Source organism: Saccopteryx bilineata, chromosome 3, assembly GCF_036850765.1.
Source record: "Saccopteryx bilineata isolate mSacBil1 chromosome 3, mSacBil1_pri_phased_curated, whole genome shotgun sequence".
In the NCBI taxonomy this organism is placed as follows: domain Eukaryota; kingdom Metazoa; phylum Chordata; class Mammalia; order Chiroptera; family Emballonuridae; genus Saccopteryx; species Saccopteryx bilineata.
In genome coordinates this window covers 255,497,003-255,521,412 of record NC_089492.1, presented here as the reverse complement: position 1 = coordinate 255,521,412, position 24,410 = coordinate 255,497,003, and the positions used below count along the sequence as shown (strand labels likewise).

Genomic DNA, 24,410 nt, shown 5'->3' with positions numbered 1-24,410 from the left:
CTCGAACCTGTGTCCTCAGCATCCCAGTCCAGTGCTCTATTTACTGCATCACTGCCTGGTCAAGCTGTGCTTGCTTTCTACGTAGCCTGTGAAGGGCAACATGCACATACATAACAGAATTCAGTCCACTGGTGACAGCACGTGCAGAAAGGGCTCCTGAGCCTTATCCTGCCCTCTTGTTCTCTTCCCCAAACGTGGTTCTGCTGGGATCATGGGGGATTTGGTTCACAGGCTGTCTTTGGAATATCTTTGCTCTGAGTTCTCCACTTCACCGTACTCTCACAGTTGAGTTTTAGAATATACACACACACACACACACACATATGTATGTATGCATGTGTACACACACACACACTCACTCACACATCTGCTCCAACTAAGCGTGTGTTCATTAATTATGTTTAATGAAAATAGTTCTCCAAGGCCACTTAGTTTGCAGAACTCGAGCTCCAAATCACCCTGAAACACGGAGAAACTCCGCAACACTAGCTGCACTCATTCGTTTGAAGAAGAAATGCAGGGTCCTGACTGAGGGTCAAGGGTTTGATCCCCAGTCAGGGCGCATTTGGGAAGCAATCAGTGAATACACGACTCAATGGGACAACTAAGTGGAACAAAGAGTTGCTGCCTTTCTCTCTCTCGCTCTCAAATCAACAGTAAAAACAGCAACCGCAGTAGCACTTCCTCAGAAAATGTATTCCTTTACAAATAAAATCACAGAGTACATACAAATAATGCTGTTTTGTAATAACTGGAGCGGAGTTGGGGCACAGTTCACCACTCCAGCCCCTGTTGGCTGAATATACCTATTTCCACATCTGTCAATTTGAAGCCAACAATGATAATACAGTGCTTGTGAAGAGGAAGAAACAGTACTTGGGTTTCTTTGAAATCGTCATTCTGTGCACAGATCATTCCCTGATTTTTGTAAATTTACCCTCCTCAAGGCATACTTCATGTATTTTGAGGTGATGAAAGGAAGGGTTGAGCTCATTCGCTTCTTTGTTTATTTTTGTGGACAAAGGAAAAGAACTGCTCACGTGGACCCCCATCGCAGCAGCCAGAGATCTGTGAGTGGGAGGTCCCAGAGCGGGTCTCCTGTCATCCACAAACATCTCGCCACCTCAGCCGGCCGCTTAGCCCCTTGTGTGATTTTCCTGTTGACTGGAAAGGCCTGCTTCAGCACTTAGGGTCAACCTTACTCCACACCCTCTTTCTGTGACTCAAACCTCGCGGTTGGGGCGGGCCTGCCTGGGCCGGCGGGGGCTGGGGGAGGGAAAGGGGAGATGAGGGCTATTCATTCCAACGGACCTCTCAAAGGCTTTATTCAAATGCAAAAATTTCAAGGAGGGAGGATGTTGAAGGAAGGGGCCGGTCTAGAGTGAAGAGTCTCCTCCTTTTCCAACCCAGGAAAACCACCCTTGGCCATTTGTGATGCATGGGTGGGGGTGGGGCGCAGTCAAGGGTCCAAGGCTACGGTATAGGGCAGATCTCCGTGTCTTAGGTTCCCTAGGTCAAATGCAGGTGTGGTGTGATGAGAGCCCAGGGAGGCCTTGGATGGGATGATTTGATTCAACAGCTCTAGGTGAAGGGACAGGCAAACGTACTCCTACAGCAACACTCTACTGCTGGTGCCAGTGGTTTTTGTTACTCATTCCCTCCCCCGCCCTTATTAATACAGTATTGTAAAGCCAGGAGCCAGGGCCAGGGCCACCATCACAGCAGCCTGGCCCATGCAGGTTCGCATTGGATTCGGACAGTCGGTAAAGAAACAATGGAGCCAAGAACTGATGGGCTGTCATCTTTAATCCTAGCTTGCACCCGGCGGGCAAGTAAAAATACACACTGGGCTCCAAAACCCACTCACATTCAGTGCTTACAAAGCCACTGACTTATCCGAGTTTCCTAGAATCAAAGGTTTCTAGCTCACCAGCCTTATTCTCCTCAGTTCCCCATCTCCTTCCTTCTCCCTGCATAAACTGCACAAACTGGCCTCTCACTCAACACTCCGCCATCTTGGCTGCTTCTCCTGGCCTCCTCCACGTGGCCTCCTTCTGCTCTCTGCTCTGCTCTCTGCTCTCTCATGCTAATCATCCCAGGAACCAAGAGAGCAAGCTCCCGTTCTGCCCCCATTTTATAGTGTAGATTCAAAACCTTTAATCCAATATACAAAATAGGGAAGTCTCTAATACAAAGTCACTTCTCTGAGGCATGATTGGATTGTGCCACCCCACATCAAAAAGGGTGGGAAAGGCTTAATCCCAAAACCAAGCTCCAGGCTACAACAATCCTGCCTGCCCCCAACACACATCAATATCACCTGGGCAACAGCCTCCATGTGGGCAGCATTATCTTTTACAAAGTGAGCATAATACATTTTATCTGCCCAACAAGTATTCACTTGTCTTCCTTCCACCAAACCCTGACATGAGACAACCTCAGTGTTCCAGGTTGCTACTTTATCCACTGTGCCACAACAGGTCAGGCAAATTAAAAAAAATTTTTTTTTTAAAGACAGAAAGGAGAAAGTGTTATGTTAAAGAAATAGACTTTCTGTCCAGTTAAGTGACCTTTATTATATGTATATATTTTTTGTATTTTTTTGAAATTTGAAGCAGGGAGGCAGTCAGACTCCCGGATGTGCCCGACCGGGATCCACCCAGCATGCCCACCAGGGGGCGCTGCTCTGTTGCAACCAGAGCCATTCTAGCCCCTGAGGCAGAGGCCATGGAGCCATCCTCAGTGCCCAGGCCAACTTTGCTCCAATGGAGCCTTGGCTGCGGAGGGGAAGAGAGAGACAGAGAGGAAGGAGAGGGGGAAGGGTGGAGAAGCAGATGGGTGTTTCTCCTGTGTGCCCTGATGGGGAATCAAACCCAGGACTTCCACATGCTGGACCGATGCTCTATTGCTGAGCCAACTGGCCAGGGCCTTTATTATATATTTTTTGTTTGTTTGTTTGTTTTTTAACAAAGACAGAGAGTCAGAGAGAGGGATAGACAGGGACAGACAGACAGGAACGGGAAGAGATGAGAAGCATCAATCATCAGTTTTTTGTTGCGACACCTTAGTTGTTCATTGATTGCTTTCTCATATGTGCCTTAACCTTGGGGCTACAGCAGACTGAGTAAGCCCTTGCTCGAGCCAGGGACCTTGGGTTTGTTAAGCCTAATCCGGAGCGACCCGAAACATGAACAAAATCCGTCAATTCCACACCAAAGTTTTATTGTCTAGCTTGGCCAACCGGAAGCAACTCCAACAGGAATCTGAGGGAGAGCATGCGCCGGCCCTTTGTTTTACCTAGTTTTTATAGTTTTGCAAGCGGGAAGTACAGAAGCAAAAATTGCAATTAGGTGCCCTTTACCACTATTGGTTATAGTCATATGCCCTTTAACATGATAGGACCATGTTCAATTTGTAAGCCATACATCACTTTGGAGAAAACAAAACTTACAAGTCAACACAATGATAGAAAGATGTCTCTTCCTGCACTTGGCTAGCCATTCACCCCTTTCCCCACAGGTGTGGTGGAATGTCAGGGAATCCATGTTTTTCTTCCCTTTGCATTTACAATATAATGCCAAGGGCCATCCTGGTTTTATGCCAATTATACAGTACAAAGATTATTCACAAAATTTCTCTGCACACCTTAACCTAAATTAATAAAATGTTTTTCAAGCCTCTTAAAATATTAATATTAATTCTGCAGCTTTTGTTACTGTTGGGCAGATAAAATGTATTATGCTCACTTTGTTAAAGTGGCGCTGCCCACGTGGAGGCCGTTGCCCAGGTGATATTAATGTGTGTCTCTGGGCAGGCAGAATCGTTGTAGCCTGGGGCTTGGTTTTGGGATTAAGCCTTTCCCACCCGTTTTGATGTGGGGTGGTACAATCCAATCATGCCTCAGAGAAGTGACTTTGTATTAGAGACTTCCCTATTTTGTATATTGGATTAGAGATTGTGAAGCTACAATATAAAATGGGGACGGAGCGGGAGCTTGCGCTCTTGGTTCCTGAGATTATCATTAGAGGAGAGAGCAGAGCAGAGAGCAGGAGGAGGCCATGTGGAGTAGGCCAGGAGAAGCAGCCAAGATGGCGGAGTGCTGAGTGAGAAGCCAGTTTATGCAGAGTTTGTGCAGGGAGAAGGAAGGAGATGGGGAACAGAGGTGAATAAATCTGGTGAGCTGGAAACCTTTGATTCTAGGAAACTCGGATAAGTCAGTGGCTTTGTGAGCACTGAATGTGAGTGGGGTTTGGAGCCCAGTGTATGTTTTTACTTGCCCGCCGGGTGCAAGCTAGGATTAAAGACTATGGCCCACCAGTTTGTGGCTCCATTGTTTCTTTACTGACTGTCCGAATCCAATGAGAACCTGCACTGGCCAGGCTGCTGGTTTTACAGGTACTTTACAACACCTGCGGGTGAAGTGGCGCAGTGGCTCCTCAGGTTCAAGCTGGTGAGCTTTGCTCAAGCCAAATGAGCCCACGCTCAAGATGGCGACCTCAGGGTCTCAAAACCTGGGTCCTTCCGCATCCCAGTCCAATGCTCTATCCACTGCACCACTGCCTGGTCAGGCTTTTATTATATATATATATATATATATATATATATATATATATATATATATATATATATATATATATATATGTATTTTTTTTTTGTATTTTTCTGAAGCTGGAAACGGGGAGAGACAGTCAGACAGACTCCCGCATGCGCCCGACCGGGATCCACCCGGCACGCCCACCAGGGGCGATGCTCTGCCCACCATGGGGCGATGCTCTGCCCCTCTGGGGTGTCGCTCTGCCGAGACCAGAGCCACTCCAGCGCCTGGGGCAGAGGCCAAGGAGCCATCCCCAGCGCCCGGGCCATCCTTGCTCCAATGGAGCCTCGCTGCGGGAGGGGAAGAGAGAGACAGAGAGGAAGGAGGGGGGGTGGTGGAGAAGCAAATGGGCGCTTCTCCTGTGTGCCCTGGCCGGGAATTGAACCTGGGTCCCCCGCACGCCAGGCCGACGCTCTACCACTGAGCCAACCGGCCAGGGCCTTATTATATTTTTGACATAAATCTGTTGCAGAAAAGAAGCCCAATGGAGGATCGACACTCAGATAACTGTGATAAGATGCCAAAGAACTGTAAAACTTAGCATTAGCAACACCATTTTAAAGAGGAAAAGTCAGGCCTCTTACCCCTTCCTTTCTGTGGAGAAAGAAAAGAGAAGAATGTGGGAGCTTCCTGGTTTACAAGGGCAGCTGAGTCACGTAGTCATAGTTTAGCTGATTCCTAGAATGCTCTGAAAGGGTGCCTGGAGCCACTTACCACACAGAGCAAAGAAGATAGAACTTACCTGAAAACCTTAGAAAACAATGTTTATGTACCTTAATCAAGAATTCCTATACTCGGACTCACCCTAAAGTCATGAGAGTAACTATACCTCTAGACAAAGGTATCACAAGCCCCTCCTTACCCACTACAAACAGTACTTGATTTTGTATAAAAGCGGGCTCAGAACTGTATTAGGGCTACATGATTTGGGATTGTGCCCCACGTAGCTAGCCGGCTAATTAATAAACTCAAAAATTTATTTGGTCTTGATGTCTTTGTGGAACTCGCTGGTTACATTATAACAACTGCATAAGAGGTAAAAAGAGAATTTATTAATAAAAGCCAGCAGAGCACTTGGGCTAGTAATCCAAAGACACATGCTCCTCGAAATTAGATTTCTTACATCTTATATACCCTTTACAGAACACAAATTCACATACATGGATCTCATGATTCCTTTGTCTAGAGGTACATAGGTCAATCACACGATTTCAGGATGGGAGGGGGTTAGATGATAAGCATTTGTAAGTCGCCCGTTAAGGAGAAAGAAAGGGGAGAGGAAAGAGCTACTCAAATCTCCCTTCCCCCTCCTGCATTCCTGGCTGTTTACCTTCTTCCTCACAGGTGTGGGGAAGGGAGAGGGTCCAAGTCTCTTTCCTCCTTCCATTCAAAACCTTTTAGTAGGAAAACCTCTGCATTTACAACATAATAGCCCTTCTAAGCAGGGATGTGATCAGCCATCTTGAGCTGGTGTAAATCACACACAAGTATAAAAATCATATTTATAATATCTCTCTGAACGCTTGACCTAAATCATAAAATGCCTTTTAAGCCCCTTAGTAAAGGGGGGTTTCTTATCTCAGAATGGCCAATTTTTTTCTTTTTCTTTTTTTTTTAGTGTGAGAGAGAGAGCAGGACAGACTGGCTGAAAGGGAGAGAGATGAGAAGCATCAATTCTACATTGCAGCTCCTTAGTTGTTCATTGATTGCTTTCTCATATGTGCCTTGACTGGGGGACTACTACACAGTGAGTGATGCCTTGCTCAAGCCAGTGACCTTGGACTCAAGGCAGCAACCATGGGGTCATGCCTATGATCTCACGCTCAAGCCAACAACCGTATGTTCAAGCTAGTGAGCCTGCACTCAAGCTGGATTAGTCCACACTGGAGCCAGCAGCCTCGGGGTTTCAAACCTGGGTTGTCAGCATCACAGTCCATCCTGGAGAAGCAAGACCCTCTCTCTGTACAGCACTCTAGACGAAAATTGGGTAAGAGAAAATCATTTGTAGATTTCAGTTCCTCTGAATCTTCTAGAAAGGCTAATAAGCATGGCCTAGGTATGTGGGGTGGACTTTGGATAGGCCTGGATTTAAGCTCTACTAAACTGAGAGTGAATTTAGCACTAGAGCTTTGGGCAAATGTTACAAATTCTCTGAGCTTTTGAATGCTAATGTGTACATGCATATATTCTTTGACAGTATTCAATTCAATTTAATTTTATTTGTGTATGTATTTATTTATTTTTTAGGTAAGAGGAGGGGAGATAGTGAGGCTGACTCCCATATACACCCTTACTATAATCTATCCAGCAACCCCAATGCTCGAGTACTGAGCTGTTTTTTTACCTCAGGATGATGTGCTCTGTCTAATCGAGACATCCTCAGCACCCAGGGCCAATGCTCGAACCAATTGAGCCACTCTCTGCAGGAAAGGAAGAGGGAGAGAACGGGTAGAGGGAAGAGTGGAGAAGGAGATGGTTACTTCTCCTATGTACCCTGACCAGAATCAAACCCAAGACATACACTGGGCGACGCTGTATCCACTGAGCTACTGGCTAGGGCTTAAATTCAATGTAAAAGAACTGACACATACAAGTTGTCCAATAAATACATCTCGATAATAGTGACCATACGCTGTTGGTGTTATATACCAAGTCTTTCCTCAAACCTAACATAATGTGCCTTTAATAAATATTTTATGAATAATTAAAAGTTGGGAAGTTAAACCTTGTAATGGGAAGATCTAGAAACAAAAATTGAATTGGCCATCTGTAGTCAGTGTAGAGGCTTACTCTCTCTAGCCAATAGTTGACAGAGGAAAATATCAGTGTATATAGAAGGACAGGTGATAATTTGATGGGAGGAGATTGCGTGTTTTCTGACAATATAGGGACTAACATTCCAGACTCCACCAAACTCGCTCTTCTCAGGAGAAAGGAGACTGAAGTGAAGATGTACAACCTACGAGAAAGAAAAGGCCACATGTACCAAGGGGTTGGCAAGCCCCAGGATGATGACTACTTCTGTAAGTGGCCTTCACAAAGAAGCATGCTATGTCTTCATACAATAATTTCATCTGGTCATTTGATCCCCAAAGCATTCCGTCCCCCTAAGGACCTGTACTACAGGATTTAGGCTTAATGATGTGAGTGCCTAGGCTCTCTCTGAAGCTCTATATGTCCAGGAACATACACTACACCTTCCCTAATCCCTGTTGCTCTCACCCCCAGATTGTGAGAAGTGTCAGAACTTCTTCATTGACAGTTGTGCTGTGCATGGGCCCCCTACATTTGTAAAAGACAGTGCAGTGGATAAGGGGCATCCGAACCGCTCAGCACTCACTCTGCCCCCTGGGTTGAGAATCAGACCATCGGGCATCCCTGGGGCTGGACTTGGAGTGTGGAACGAGGCATCTGCTCTGCCAGTGGGTCTGCACTTCGGCCCTTATGAGGGCCAGATCACAGAAGATAAAGAGGCAGCCAACAGCGAATACACTTGGCAGGTGAGAAGTATTTACCTCTTCCCCTGTCTTGTGGCTTTCCACATCCCTTCTATGGCTTGGTGGGACCTGCCCTTCTACATACTAGGATATGGATGGAGACAATATGGTTAGCTCTGGGTACTGAGTGGACTTTGCAGAACATGGAGCTCCTGTTGAGGATCACAGGTTAAGTGGGAGCACAGTGGTACAGACACAAAGGAATGCCTTCCCCAGCCCTGAGTGGACAGGTCAACTCAGATGTGATGAGAAAGAAAAATCACCATGTGGTCACGAGTGGCAGGCAATGCATGCAAACTGGAAGAGCTTTGTTGACAGTAGAGAAAAATAATTCTTCTATTATCTCCTCACCTGAGAAAAAGCCTTTATTTTTTCTTCCTGAAACACAGATCACCAAAGGGAGAAACTGCTATGAGTATGTGGATGGGAAGGATGAATCCTGGGCCAACTGGATGAGGTAAGGCCAATAAATTTCTGGGAGTCACAGAGAACACTCATCCCTCACCAGCCCATACATATTTCCTTCTCATCACGCCTCCCTCGGTGGTCTCCCTCAATCCTCTGTTCCTCTTTTTACTCCATTCGGTGCTCTTTCAAAGCAAGAGGTATTTAGGGGGAAACGGAGATAAAAATATAGAATATGTCCTCAAAATATAAATCTCTATGCTAGACAAAATTTAGGCACTGGAAAAAAACTTGGAGGAAACTGGATTATACTTTAATTGATCTAAAGAACATTATTTAAACCCTTACTTATATTCCAGTTTAGATGAAGGTATTCATTACTTAAACAGATCATATAACCCATCTTTTTATGGAGGACTAATTGCAGACAGTGAAAAAATTGATTTTAGAAATATTTAACTATAATTTCCTATTTTTTGAGAAGTTCACAGTGCCAAGATACCTAAACCAAGGATAGCCTAAATCTGTGAGGGCAGCAAATTTTCCCAGACTCACTTCTAACTAGAACTGAGTTCTGAAGCCTGTAAAGCAATGATCATGGGCCACTTTCCTGAGGGGCTCTTTTATCAGGGGCTACAGAGTGTGAATAAGCTATTATTGTTCTTTATGATTTTGCTAAGACAAAGAGACCTCCAGGTTTTTATGGGAACCTGGGTGAGGCATCGAATGTTACCTAAATAAAATGTGAGGAGACTGCGGAAAGGCCTCTCAAGAGAAGATGGACTTGGGCTGAGTATTGAATGATGTGAACTAATCTAGACACACAGTCCAACATCAAGTAGCAAGTTCTGTGATATAAAACAGAACCTGATTTAGTTTAGAGAAGCTAGCAAGCAGTCACTGGGTTTTATGGCCAATCAGGATGGAGGTTACTTCTGGAATTGGCTTTGGAAAATGGTATTAGGCAGGATGAGCACCATAAGAACCTGGAGATAAAAAGTCATATGACATTGTGATAGGTTCAGAACAGAAGGTTCTCAGTGAGTGCTTGCTGTGGGAATGGGTGACATCAGAGCCTGAGGGCCTTGAGCGTAAGGTGCAGAGCTGGTCACGGATCTGAGAGGTAGTAGGAACTCATCGCCTGTGGGTTTCTTTTCTCTCTTTTTATTTTAAATTTTTATTGATTTTAATTTATTGTGCTTACAAAGATTCAAGTATCTCACCAAATCTATCTCCCTCCACCCCACCCCAGTGTTCTCCTTGATACTCCCTTTAACCCCTCCCCACACACCCTCCCCTTTCACTTCAGAATTTCCTGTCCTGATCTCTGTAACACTGTTATGTATATATATCATTTCACTAATCTCTTTCCCTTCTTTGATCCCATCCTCTAATCCCCTTTCCCTCTGACTGCTTTCCCTCTGGTCCTTTTGATCCTGCCTCTACCTCTATTCCATTCCTCTGTTCACATTGTTCATTAGATTCCTCAAATGAGTGAGGTCATATGATATTTTTCTTTCTCTGCCTAGCTTATTTCACTTAGCATGATAGTCTCCAGGTCCATCCATGTTGTCGCAAAAGGTAAGATTTCCTTCCTTTTCATGGCTGTGTAGTATTCCATTCTGTATATGTACCACAGCTTTTTAATCCACTCATTCACTGACGGACACTTGGGCTGTTTCCAGATCTTGGTTATTGCAAACAATGCTGCAATAAACATGGGAGTGCATTTCTTCTTTTGAATCAGTGATTTGGTATTCTTAGGATATATTCCTAAAAGTGGAATAACTGGGTCAAAAGGCATTACCATTTTTAATTTCCTGAGGAATATCCATACTGTTTTCTTTCTTTCTTTCTTTCTCTCTTTCTTTCTTTTTTTTTTTTTTAGTTTTCTGAAGCTGGAAACGGGGAGAGACAGTCAGACAGACTCCCGCATGCGCCCGACCGGGATCCACCCGGTACGCCCACCAGGGGGTGATGCTCTGCCCCTCCAGGGCGTCGCTCTGTCGCGACCAGAGCCACTCTAGCGCCTGGGGCAGAGGCCAAAGAGCCATCCCCAGCGCCCAGGTCATCTTTGCTCCAATGGAGCCTCGCTGCGGGAGGGGAAGAGAGAGACAGAGAGGAAGGAGAGGGGAAGGGGTGGAGAAGCAGATGGGCGCTTCTCCTGTGTGCCCTGGCCAGGAATCAAACCCGGGACTCCTGCACGCCAGGCCAACGCTGTACCACTGAGCCAAATGGCCAGGGCCTCTTTCTTTTTTTTAAAAAAAGATTTTATTTATTCATTATAGAGAGGGGAGAGAAAGAGAGACAGAAGGGGGGAGGAGCAAAAAGCATCAACTCCCATATGTGCCTTGACCAGGCAAGCCCAGGGTTTCGAACCGGGAACCTCGGTGTTTCCAGGTTGACACTTTATCCACTGCACCACCACAGGTCAGGCCATATTGTTTTCCACAGTGGCTGCACCAGTCTGCATTCCCATCAGCAGTGCAGGAGGGTTCCCTTTTTTCCACACCCTTACTTGTTGTTTTGTTAATGAGTGCCATTCTGACAGGTGCTAGGTAATATCTCACTGTGGTTTTAATTTGCATTTCTCTAATGATTAGTGATGTTGAACATTTTTTCATATGCCTATTGGCTATCTGTATGTCCTCTTTGGAGAAGTATCTATTCATTTCTTTTGCCTATTTTTTGATTGGATTGTTTATCTTCCTGGTGTTGAGTTTTACAAGTTCTTTATAAATTTTGGTTATTAACCCCTTATCAGACGTATTGTCAAATATGTTCTCTCATTGTGTAGTTTGTCTTTTTATTTTGTTCATATTGTCTTTAGCTGTGCAAAAGCTTTTTAGTTTGATGTAGTCCCAGTTGCTTATCCTATCCTTTATTTCACTTGTCTGTGGAGATAAATCAACAAATATATTGCTGTGAGTAATGTTGGTGAGCTTACTGCCTATGTTTTCTTCTAAGATACTTATAGTTTCATGATTTACATTTAAGTCTTTTATCCATTTTGAGTTTACCTTTGTGAATGGTGTAAGTTGGTCTCGTTTCATTTTTTTGCAGGTAGCTGTCCAATTTTCCCAACACCATTTATTAAAGAGGCTGTCTTTACTCCAATGTATGCTCTTACCTCCTTTGTCCATAAAGGTGTGGGTTTATTTCTGGGTTCTCTGTTCTGTTTCATTGATCTATATGCCTGTTCTTATGCCAGGAGCAAGCTGTTTTGAGTACAATGGCCTTGTAGTATAACTTGATATCAGGAAGTGTGATACCACCCACTTTGTTCTTTTTCAAGATTGCTGAGACTATTTGTGTTCGTTTTTGGTCCCAAATGAATTTTTGGAATATTTGTTCTATATCTTTGAAGTATGTCAATGGTATTTTAATAGGAATTGCATTGAATTTATAAATTGCTATATTTTTAAATATAGACATTTTAATGATATTTATTCTTCCTATCCATGAACATGGTATATGCTTCCACTTGTTTGTATTTTCCTTGATTTCTTTTATCAATGTTTTACAATTTCCCAAGTACAAGTCTTTAACCTCCTTGGTTAAATTTACTCCTAGGTACATTATTTTTTTGTTGCAATAGTAAAGGGGATTTTCTTAATTTCTCTTTCAGACAGTTCATTGTTGGTGTATACAAATACCTCTGATTTCTGAATATTAATTTTATATTCTGTCACCTTGCTGAATTTATCAGGTCCAGTAGTTTTTTGACTGAGACTTTAGGGTTTTCTATGTACAGTATCATATCATCAGCAAATAATGATAGTTTTACTTTTTCTTTTTCAATTTGGATGTCTTTTATTTCTTCTTCTTGTCTGATTGCTATGGCTAGGACTTCCAGAACTATGTTGAATAAGAATGGTGAAAGGGGGTACCCCTGCCTTGTTCCTGATACTAAGGGGATTGCTTTTAATTTTTGCCCATTGAGTATGATGTTGGCTGTGGGTTTGTCATAGATTGCCTTTATCATGTTGAGGTATGTTCCATGTGTTCCCATTTTGCTGAGAGTTTTGATCATAAATGGGTGCTAGATTTTATCAAATGTTTTTTCTTCATGTATTGAAATTATCATGTGGTTTTTCTCCTTCCTTTTGTTTATGTGATGAATCACATTGATTGATTTGCAAATATTGTACCAGCCTTGCCTCCCCAGAATAAATTCCACTTGATCATGATGTATGATTTTCTTCATGTATTGCTGGATCCAGTTTGCTAATATTTTGTTGAGAATTTTAGCATCTAAATTCCTTTTCTTTTTTTTTAAATTTTTTATTTATTTATTCATTTTAGAGGAGAGAGAGAGAGAGATTGAGAGAGAGAGAGAGAAGGGGGGAGGAGCAGGAAGCTTCAACTCCCATATGTGCCTTGACCGGGCAAGCCCAGGGTTTTGAACTGGCAACCTCAGCATTCCAGGTCAACACTTTATCCACTGTGCCACCACAGGTCAGGCTTTAGCATCTAAATTCATCAGGGATATTGGCCTATAGTTTTCTTTCTTTGCATTGTCTTTGCCTGGTTTTGGAATCAGAATTATGGTCGCCTCATAAAAGAAACTTGGAAGTCTTCCTTCCACTTGAATTCTTTGAAATAGCTTGAGAAGTATAGCAGTTAGTTCTTCTTTGAATATTTGGTAGAATTCGCCTGTGAAGCCAAACTGTCCAGGGCGTTTGTTTATTGGAAGTTTTTTGATAACTGTTTCAATATCATTTGTAGTAATTGGTATGTTTAGGTTTTCTGATTCTTCCAGATTGATTTTTGAAAGATTATATGTTTCAAGGAATTTGTCCATTTCACCTAGGTTGTCTAATTTTTTGGCATACAGTTCTTCATAGTATTTTCTTATAATCCTTTGTATTTCTGCTTTGTCAGTTGTTGCTTCTCCACTCTCATTTCTAATTTTAATTATTTGAGTCCTCTCTCTTTTTTTCTTGGTGAGTCTGGTTAAAGGTTTATTGATATTCTTTACCTTTTCAAAGAACCAGCTCTTGGTTTCATTGATCCTTTGTATTGTTTTTTTAGCCTCTATGTCATTTATTTCCTCTATGATCTTTATTATTTCTTTCCTTCTATTTCCTCTGGGCTTTACTTGCTCTTCTTTTTCTAGTTTTTTTCAGTTGCAGGGTTAAGTTGTTTATTTGAGCTTTTTCTAGCTTCTTAAGGTATGCCTGAAATGCTATGAACTTTTCTCTCAAGATTGCTTTTGCTGTGTCCCATAAATTTTGAGTTGTTGTATGCTCATTTTCATTTGTTTCAAGGAAAATTTTGGTTTCTTCCTTGATCTCATTGTTGACCCATTCATTATTAATAACATGCTGTTTAGTTTCCAAGTGTTTGAGTGTTTTTCAGTTTTTCTATTGTAGTTCATTTTTAGTTTCATGCCATTGTGATCAGAGAATATGCTTGATATGATTTCAATCTTCTTAAATTTGTTGAGACTGCTTTTGTGCCCTAACATGTGGTCTATCCTAGAGTATGTACCATGAGCACTTGAAAAGAATATATATTCTGCTGCTTTAGGGTGAAAGGTTCTGAAGATATCAATTAAATCCAGTTGCTCAAGTGTGACCTTTAAGTCTGCTGTTTCTGTGTTAATTTTCTTTCCTGAGGACCTATCTAGTGATGTTAGTGGGGTATTGAAACCCCCTATTATTATAGTATTTCTGTTGATCTCACTCTTTATATCCATCAAAGTCTGCTTTATATATTTAGGTGCTATCTTCCTGTTGGATTGCTCCCTTTATCATTATGTAGTGACCTTCTTTATCCTTTAGTATAGCCTTTGTTTTAAAGTCTATTTTGGTCTGACCTGTGGTGGCACAATGGATGAAGCATTGACCTGGAATGCTGAGCTTGCCAGTTCGAAACCCTGGGCTTGCCTGGTTAAGGCACATATAGGAGTTGATGATTCCTGATCCTCTCCCCTTCTGTCTCCCTTTCTCTCTCTCTCTCTAAAAATGAATAAATAAAATCTAAAAAAAATTTTAAAAGTAAAATAAAGTCTATGTTTTCAAATATAGGTATGCTACCCGAGCCCCTTTTTTTCATTTCCATTTGCACGAAATATTTTTTTCCATCCCTTTACTGTCAGTCTGTGTGTCTCTTTTGTTTTGAGGTGGGTCTCTTGTAGACAGTATATGTACAGGTCCTGTTTTCTTATCCACGCAGCTACCCTATGTCTTTTGATTGGAGCATTTAATCCATTTATTTTTAAGGTTATTATTGATATATAGTTGTTTATTGCCATTTTATTCTTTAAATCTACATTCTTCTTTTTCTATATTTTTTCCCCTTTGTTCTGTCTACAACAGGCCCCTTAACATTTGTTGCAGTTTTGGTTTGTTGTAATGAATTCCTTGTTTTTTGTTTTTTGACCGGGAAACTTCTTATTTCTCCTTCAATTTTAAATGATAGCCTTTCTGGATAAATAAATCTTGGTTGTAGGCTCTTGTTTTGCATTACTTTGAACATTTCTTGCCATTCCCTTCTGGTCTCTAGTGTTTCTGTTGAGAAGTCAGAAGTCATCCTTAAGGGGGCTCCTCTGTAGGTAAATGACTGCTTTTCTCTTGCAGCTTTTAGTATTCTTTCTTTATCCTTTTGATTTTGGTATTTCAATTATGATGTGTCTTGGTGTAGGCCTCCTCTTTTTTTTTTTTTTTTGTATTTTTCTGAAGCTGGAAACGGGGAGAGACAGTCAGACAGACTCCCGCATGCGCCCGACTGGGATCCACCCGGCATGCCCACCAGGGGCCATGCTCTGCCCACCAGGGGGCGATGCTCTGCCCCTCCGGGGCATCGCTCTGCCGCGACCAGAGCCACTCTAGCGCCTGGGGCAGAGGCCAAGGAGCCATCCCCAGCGCCCGGGCCATCTTTGCTCCAATGGAGCCTTGGCTGCGGGAGGGGAAGAGAGAGACAGAGAGGAAGGAGGGGGGGTGGAGAAGCAAATGGGCGCTTCTCCTATGTGCCCTGGCCGGGAATCAAACCCGGGTCCCCCTCACGCCAGGCCAATGCTCTACCGCTGAACCAACTGGCCAGGGCCTGGGCTCCTCTTTAATGGGACTCTCTGTGCTCCTTGAACATGTGTCGCTTTTTCCTTCATCAATTTAGGGATGTTTTCAGCTATGATTTCTTCAATCAGGTTCTCTATCCCTTGTTCTTTCTTTTCTCCTTCAGGAACCTCTATATTGTGGATGTTGTTTCTCTTCATGTTGCTTAGAACTCTCTTCTTCCTCAGACTTTTTGAGCCTCTTTTCTTTTTGCTGCTCTGCTTTCATGCTTTCGTTTATCTTGTCCTCTAAATTGCTGATTTGATCCTCTGCTTCATCCAGCCTACTTTTAATTCCTTCTAGTGTAGTCTTCATTTCTGATATTGTATTTGTCATTTCTGACTGGTTCATTTTCATGATTTCAATGTCCTTTTTGATGCTTTCTATCTCTTTATTTAGGTACTTATTATATCCATTCACTGTTGCTCTAAGATCTTTGAGCATCCTAACAGTCATTATTTTAAACTCTGCATCTGATAATTTGGTTATTTCCATCTTATTCAGTTCTTTTTCTGGGGATTTCTCTTGTTGATTCATTTGCATTGCATTTCTTTGTCTTCCCATTTTGTCTGTGTATGGACTCCTACTTTGGGTGTGTTGTTTATGTAGCTAGCTGAGTCTAGGGTTGGTATTGTCTGTCTCCAGTTTCCAGTTGTGTTGTTTATAGATATTCTTGGGTTGGCATCAGCTGTTGTTTGTAATCTGCTGTGGGCTACTTGTTTGCTGTCACTATTCTTTTTTCTATTTGTGTCAGCGTTTTCTATGTCTTAGCTGGGTCAGGTGTGAGGAGCCCTTCCTTAAGATACCACTCTAACAAGGGTTGTTAGGTCCTAAACTGATTCTTTCCATATCTGGCCACTGGATGTGCCCACCTTGGACCTTCCTGGCTGGAGCCTGGTGCACAGCAGTGGGGGTCACTGCCTATGACTGGGCCTTATCAACCTTTTTGGAGCTACAGGTGATGCAGATCTTGTGGCTGCCTCTGCTGGGCCCAGGTGTTGTTGTAAATATCAGCTGTAGTCCTAGGCTAGCTTTTATCTACTCTTCACCTGGGGGAAGTTTGCTTAAAAGTTCAAGTTTTCCTGAGACCCGCTTTCTGCTGCCTCTTATTGCTGGCTGCTTGGGCTCAGTACTGTAATCCAGGGATTGGGTATGGTATTGGATGTGCCTTGCCTCTTAGCCTTAGGTGTCATTCCATCCAGACTATTTTTATTTATTTTATTTTATTTATTTTTTTCTCCCTTTTAAGCCCTCAGAAGGGTGTGGCCACAGGAGTCCAGTGTGTGTGGCTTCTGTGTTCCCAAGGTGTGTTCTGTCCGCCAGCCTGCTGCCACAGCTGCTGCTACCTCGGGTGTTTGGGCACAGGTGCTGCTGGTGCTGGCCCACTGCCGTGGTTGCCCTGGCTTCTGCTGTTGCCAGCGGGCTTGCACGCGCTTGGGCTACTGCCATGGCGACCCTAGCTTCTGCCAACTTGGGCAAGTTTACGTGTGTACACTTGGGCTGCTGCTGTGGCTGCCCCAGCATTCGCTACCACAGGCAGGCTTGTGCTTGCACGCTTGGGCCATCCTAGTCCCTGCCACCATGCCCTGCCATCGCTGGCCCACCCACCCTCTGGTGAGTACTCAGCAGCATGAGGGGGCAGTGTAGCTCAGACCTCAGCACTCAATACCTGTATCCCTGACATGCTCCCTGCTTCTAAGTGTCTCTTTGCTCTGACTGGAGCAGGAGATCCTCCAGTGGGCAGGGTAATTGCTTCCCTTTGCTGGTGTTGCTGCTCCCAGGAAATATAGTCACTTTAGATTTGGGGAGTGACTCAGCCTAGGGATTAGGGTGGCTGTCCCTCAAAGTGTCTCTCCCAGTGTCTCCGAGAGTACACTCTCTTCTGGCAATTCCAGTCCTCTCAGCACTCCCCACTCCCTGGGTCATTTTTCCATGCTTTCGGGTAAGTGGCTGTGAACAAGGTTTTCTGAGCAGTCCCTTTAAGATGGAGCCTAGTTCTGAGAGTTCTGTCTCTTTCTCACAAACAGTATTCCAGCTCTTTTTTTTTTTTTCAATGTTTTTTAAAATTTGTTTATTTTTTTAGAGAGACAGAGAGTGAGTCAGAGAGAGGGATAGACAGGGACAGACAGATAGGAATGGAGAGAGATGAGAAGCATCAATCATTAGTTTTTCGTTACACATTGCGACACCTTAGTTGTTCATTGATTACTTTCTTATATGTGCCTTGACCACGGGCCTTCAGCAGACCGAGTAACCCCTTGCTGGAGCCAGCGACCTTGGGTCCAAGCTGCTGAGCTTTTTGCTCAAACCAGATGAGCCCGCGCTCAAGCTGGCGACCTCGGGGTCTCAAACCTGGGTCCTCTGCATCCCAGTCCGATGCTTTATCCACTGCGCCACCACCTGGTCAGGCATCCAGCTCTTTTTTTCAGCTAAATACTGTCCATTTTTCTCTTCTAGGCTTTGGGGCTCTAGGTTGGGGCTCCATTCCTGGGGCTGAGGACCCACAACTCTGGGCAACCCACCCCACCACAAGAGTCCCTCTGGGCCTCCACTCGCTCGTGAGGGTCGGGCAGCGCTTTCTGCATCTCAGCCTTTCCTACCAGTCTCAGTGTGGTTTCTTCAGTGATCGTTGGTTTTGGATTCCTCTTAGTTTAGTCCAAAGTTGGTTCTTCAAGATGATTGTTCTTAAAATTAAGTTGTAATCCACTTTGGTTCTGGTAGATAGGAGTTGGAACGTCTGCCTACTCCGTCGCCATCTTACCGCCCCCCTGTGGTTTTCCTTTCTTTCACCTCCCTCAATCCCAGGTATGTGAACTGTGCCCGAGATGATGAAGAGCAGAACCTGGTGGCTTTTCAGTATCGCAGGAAGATTTTCTACCGATCCTGCCAGGTCATCAAGCCAAACTGTGAGCTGCTGGTCTGGTACGGTGACAAGTACGGCCAGGAGCTGGGCATCAAGTGCGGTAGCAAGCAGAAGAGAAAGCTCGCAGCAGCTAGAGGTGGGCACAACTGTTCTACAAAATGGAAAGAAAAGAGAGAACTCACTTTAGAAATTTTTATGGTACATTCAAAAGTCAGTAAGATTTCAAATTGGATGCTTCAGAAATTAAGGATTCATTTCATATACCTTTGATTCTTAAGAAAAATCTTTATATTTTTTACTTTTGTTTTATTTATTTATTTTTAATTGTGAAGAGGGGAGATAGATTTCCTTCATGTTCCCTGACCAGGATCCACCCAGTAACCCCTGTCTGAGGTCCACACACAGACTAGCTGAGCTATCCTCAGTGCCTCAGGTCAACAGTTTAACCAACTGAACTATCAGGCTGATGCTTGAACCAATTGAGCCACTGGCTGTGGGAGGAAAGGAGAGAGAGAGAAGGGAGACAGGGAGGGGAAGAGAAGCAGATAATCGCTTTTCATGTGTGCCCTGACTGGGGATTGAGCCTGGGACGTCCACATGCCAGGCCAAACTCTATCCACCGAGCAAACCAGCCAGGGCCTGTTTTCTGATGGCCACTCCTGTCTAGCATACAGGGTAAGAGCAGAGGTTGGACAGATTCCTAGCAGCCTGGAAATGCAGTGCTGTGATCCAAGGACACTGGGGACCTTCCTAAGTGAGGTGAGACAGTGGTGTAGTTTTCAGCTACAGCATAGCTTGTTCTCTAGGATTTGCTTTGCTAATTTTTGGAAAATAAACTTCAGTGGGGAGTCTTCTCAGAGATTACTTCATCTCTGAGAAGAGTGAAGAGAGGATGGTGTATTAGCTAGAGAGGGATGGGATTCTGGCATGTAAGAAGTATGGTTGGGGGCCCTTGCTGATTAGTTCAGTCTGTTAGTGCATCATCCTTAATACCAAGGTTGAGCCTGGGTCAGGGCACGTATGAGAAACGACCAATGACTGCAGGTCTAGGTAAAACAATGAATAAATTCCTCTCTCTCTTCCTTCCTCCTCCTCCTCCTCCTCCTCCTTTTTTTTCTTCTTCTTCTTCTTCTTCTTCCTCCTCCTCCTCCTCCTCCTCTTCTTATTTCTCTTCCTCCTCTCTTTGTCTCTCTAAAATCAATCAATTTTTAAAAAGTATGGTTGGGGAAATATTTTGAAACAGGACTTCCCATTGTATATGAAATGGGCTGACATTGAATTAAATCAAGTATGAATATTTGGTGTGAGGTTTGAAGAAGGACATATTTTCAGTTTATCATCTGTGGAAAACTATGAGGGAAGAAATTCCTAGTTGAGGCCAGTGGTCATTCTAAACAACTGTGTTTAAAGCTACATGTATATAGAAAAGGTCAGCATTGTTCCACCCATACAAGTGGTGAAACAGCCCCTGATGCTACTTGAAAGTTCCTCATCTGGCAATGCATAGAAAGGAACCTTGATATGAGCTTTCTAAAGAAGATATAGTGCATAAAAATGAAAAGAGAAAACCAACTGTAAAGAAACACTTTGTGGGAGACAGAGATCACACTTTCAATGCCATAAAAATGACTCATAGGACAGGTCTAACAGCAGAAAAACATACAACCCAGGCATCCTTGTCAACATCTTCCCTGACCAAAATTTTCTCTTTCAGCAGAACCAAAGCCAGAGATACACCCATGTCCCTCCTGCCCTCTGGCCTTCTCCAGTCAGAAATTCCTCCACCAACACGTGGGATGCAAACACCCCTCTCAGATTCTCCCAGGAACATCTACAAGAAAACACCTCCAATCAGAGGATCCCTGCCCAGAGGATCCAAATCAGCAGCAGCAACATATTGATATACATAGCTGGGATGACAAAGCTGAAGGTCAAGAGGTGAAAAAAAAGTCTAAACCTTTGCTTAAAAGGACCAAGCAGAGGGGGATTTCAAGGGCCTTTTCTAAACCTCCCAAAGGATGCATGGGGAGCTCTAGTGAGCAAGAGGGAATGATGCAGGAAGCACCCAGCAGAGGCCAGGAAGTAAATTCAGTGGATACATTCAAACTATCAATGAGAGTAGGAATGTCAAGAATTGTAGCTATCAAGTATGGAGAGGGTGGGCAAGGCTGTGATGATGGGTCACATCTCCTCAGACATCAGAGGACACACTCAGGGGAGAAGCCCTATGTCTGCAAGGAGTGTGAGCGAGGCTTTACACTGAAGTCAAATCTCTTCAGACACCAGAGGACACACTCAGGCGAGAAGCCCTATGTCTGCAAGGAGTGTGAGCGAGGCTTTACACAGAAGTCAGATCTCCTCAGACACCAGAGGACACACTCAGGCGAGAAGCCCTATGTTTGCAGGGAGTGTGAGCAACACTTTACACTGAAGTCAAATCTCCACAGACACCAGAGTACACACTCAGGGGAGAAGCCCTATGTCTGCAAGGAGTGTGAGCGAAGCTTTACACTGAAGCCAGATCTCCACAGACACCAGAGGACACACTCAGGCGAGAAGCCCTATGTCTGCAAGGAGTGTGAGCGAGGCTTTACACAGAAGTCAGATCTCCTCAGACACCAGAGGACACACTCAGGCGAGAAGCCCTATGTTTGCAGGGAGTGTGAGCGAGGTTTTACACAGAAGTCAAATCTCCTCATACATCATAGGACACATTCAGGCGAGAAGCCCTATGTTTGCAGGGAGTGTGAGCGACACTTTACACTGAAGTCACATCTCCTCAGACATCAGAGGACACACTCAGGGGAGAAGCCTTATGTTTGCAGTGAGTGTGAGCGAGGCTTTACACAGAAGTCAGATCTCCTCAGACACCAGAGGACACACTCAGGCAAGAAGCCCTATGTTTGCAGGGAGTGTGAGTGAGGTTTTACACAGAAGTCACATCTTTTTATACAGCATAGGACACACTCAGGGGAGAAGCCTTATGTTTGCAGTGAGTGTGAGCAAGGCTTTACACAGAAGTCAGATCTCCTCATACACTGAGAAGCCCTATGTTTGCAGGGAGTGTGAGCGAGGATTTACACAGAAGTCATATTTCATACACCAGAAGACACACTCAGGGGAGAAGCCCTATGTTTGCTGGGAGTGTGAGCGAGGCTTTACACAGAAGTCAGATCTCCTCATACACCAGAGGACACACTCAAGGGAGAAGCCTTATGTTTGCACTGAGGGTGAGTCATTAGGCATTAAATTGCATCTCCATAGCCATAGCTACTACACAGGTTACCCCAGCTCTGAGGAGACTTCAGAGGGAGTCTACTGACTCCTTCCCTCCCAAGACTGTAATTAGTACAGAAGTAATTGGTTAAACAAATTCTTCATTTTCATGACAAGAGATGAGCTACACAAACAGTTTCTTAAGTGCTATGGGAATGTCAACACCAGTCTCCTCCATGGTCTCTTGGCCTCCTGTTCTAATAAATCTTATCTTCATAAAACTGTGAAGCCCACATACCTCATTTCCTAATATCACTGAAAGCAGAGAGTTCCAGGAGGGCTACAGAGAACTCACACTGTCAGGCACAGAAACTCAACCCTTGGAAATGTGGAAGTCTGGAGTCAATCTACTTAGGTTACTGCCCAGAGAGAGGGATTTGAGACAGACACACCAGGAAAGGAATTTCCTTGACTCCTGGGAAGTGGAGCCTTTTCTCTTTGTAGGTTGACCACCTCTTCCTTGGGCTTCTCTTGGCTCCTGTCCTGGTTTCCTCTGACCTCTATAGTCTCAGCAGTGAAAGCCAAGGAGGAACATGTGTATGTGCATGTCCATGTGCCTGGCTCAGTCTGAGTACCTGGTCTCCCTCAATCTCTCCTCGCTGCCCCTTCAGGGTGAGCATCTCATGGTGCACACCACATGGATTCCAGATTATTCCATAGTGGGTTTTAATCTCAGATCTTCCCTCACCAGCTGTGCAACCTAAGGCAAGATTCTCAACTTCTCTGTGCCTGTTTTTTAAACTATAAAATGGGAATGGTGCCTGAACAGGCAGTGGTGCAGTGAACCACTAAACTGGGATGCAGAAGACCCAGGTTCAAAACCCCAAGGTCGCAGGCTTGAGCACAGGCTCACCAGCTTCAGTGTGAGGTCACGAGCTTGAGTATGGCATCATAGACATGACCCCATGGTTGCTGGCTTGAGCAAGGGGTCACTTGCTGTGCTATAGCCTCCTGGTCAAGGCACATATGAGCGCACAATCAATGAACAACTAAGGTGCCCCAACAAAAAATTCATGCTGGCCCTGGCTGGTTGGCTCAGTGGTAGAGCATAGGCCTTGTGTGTCGAAGTCCCTGGTTTGATTCCCAGCCAGGGCACACAGGAGAAGCACCCAGTTGCTTCTCCACCCTTCCCCCTCTCTTTTCTCTATCTCTCCCTTCCCCTCCTGCAGCCAAGGCTCCATGGGAGCAAAGTTGGCTCAGGCGCTGAGGACGGCTCCATGGCCTTCACCTCAGGCACTGGAATGGCTCCAGTTGCAGCAGAGCAATGGCCCAGATTGGCAGAACATCACTCCCTGGTGGGCATGCTGGGTGGATCCTGGTTGGATGCATGCGGGAGTCTGTCTCTGCTGCCCCCTGCTTCTCACTTAGGAAAAATAAAAAAAGAATTGATGCTTATCATGTCTCTCCCTTCCTGTCTGTTTATATCTCTCCCTCTCTCTGTCTCTCTTGCAAAAAAGGAAGAAATTCCTTCTCTCTCTCCACTCTCTAAAATGAACAAAAGAAACAAATAAATAAAAAGACTGGACTTGCCTGATCAAGGCACATATGGGAGTTGGGAGTTGATACTTTCTGCTTCTCCCCCCTTCTCTCTCTCCTTCTCTCTCTCTCTCTCTCTCTCTCTCCCTCCCCACTCTCTAAAATAAATTTTATTTTATTTTATTATTTTTTTTTTTTCATTTTTCTGAAGCTGGAAACAGGGAGAGACAGTCAGACAGACTCCCGCATGCGCCCGACCGGGATCCACCCGGCATGCCCACCAGGGGCGGTGCTCTGCCCCCCAGGGGGCGATGCTCTGCCCATCCTGGGCGTCGCCATATTGCGACCAGAGCCACTCTAGTGCCTGAGGCAGAGGCCACAGAGCCATGCCCAGCGCCCGGGCCATCTTTGCTCCAATGGAGCCTTGGCTGCGGGAGGGGAAGAGAGAGACAGAGAGGAAAGCGCGGCGGAGGGGTGGAGAAGCAAATGGGCGCTTCTCCTATGTGCCCTGGCCGGGAATCGAACCCGGGTCCTCCGCACGCTAGGCCGACGCTCTACCGCTGAGCCAACCGGCCAGGGCTAAAATAAATTTTAAAAAATAAAGAAATAAATAAAAAAGGAATTGCTACATTGTGAGTCTGCAAGATTGGAGATCTCATCCCAAATGTTTGGAGTCACTTTGGATCACATAAACTCTTAAAATTTCCCAGTTTTCATGTTTCTTATTTTGATGAGACCAAGTACCTAACCTTGTAAAAATAAGTTCTTCTGATATATTATTAGGAAATGGCAAATTCAAACTACTATAGTATGGCACTCACACCAATTAGAACTACTAAATTCCAAATATGACAGTACCAATGTTCTTATGCATTCATTGTTTAATTCTTGGATGTCCCCTGACTGAGGATGGAGTCTATAACCTTGGTGTATCCAAATAATGCTCTAACTGAGCTACCCAGTCAGGTCATAACCATGGGTGTCATCCAACTCTCATTTAGGAATAGAAAATACCTCTTTCAGAACCAATGGGTTGCCACAAAAAAAGAGAATCATACAGAGATAGGAAACATACTTAACATAAGCAGGTAAGTAGATCAACTGAGGAAGGAGGTGCAGGCCCCTTCTTCCCTGAGAAGGAAGAAACAAGAATGCAAGGGAAGGGAGCTTGCAGGGTTAACTGAGTCATCCAGTTATAGATTAACTACTTCCTCTTGTTCTCTGAAAGGGTGCCTGGAGCC

General features: G+C 44.4%; 1 pseudogene; it reads left to right on the top strand.

Moving 5' to 3' along the window:
- Positions 1 to 7,448: 7,448 nt before the first annotated feature.
- On the top strand, positions 7,449 to 21,739 carry LOC136328731 (histone-lysine N-methyltransferase PRDM9-like; annotated as a pseudogene).
- The last annotated feature ends 2,671 nt before the right edge of the window (positions 21,740 to 24,410 follow it).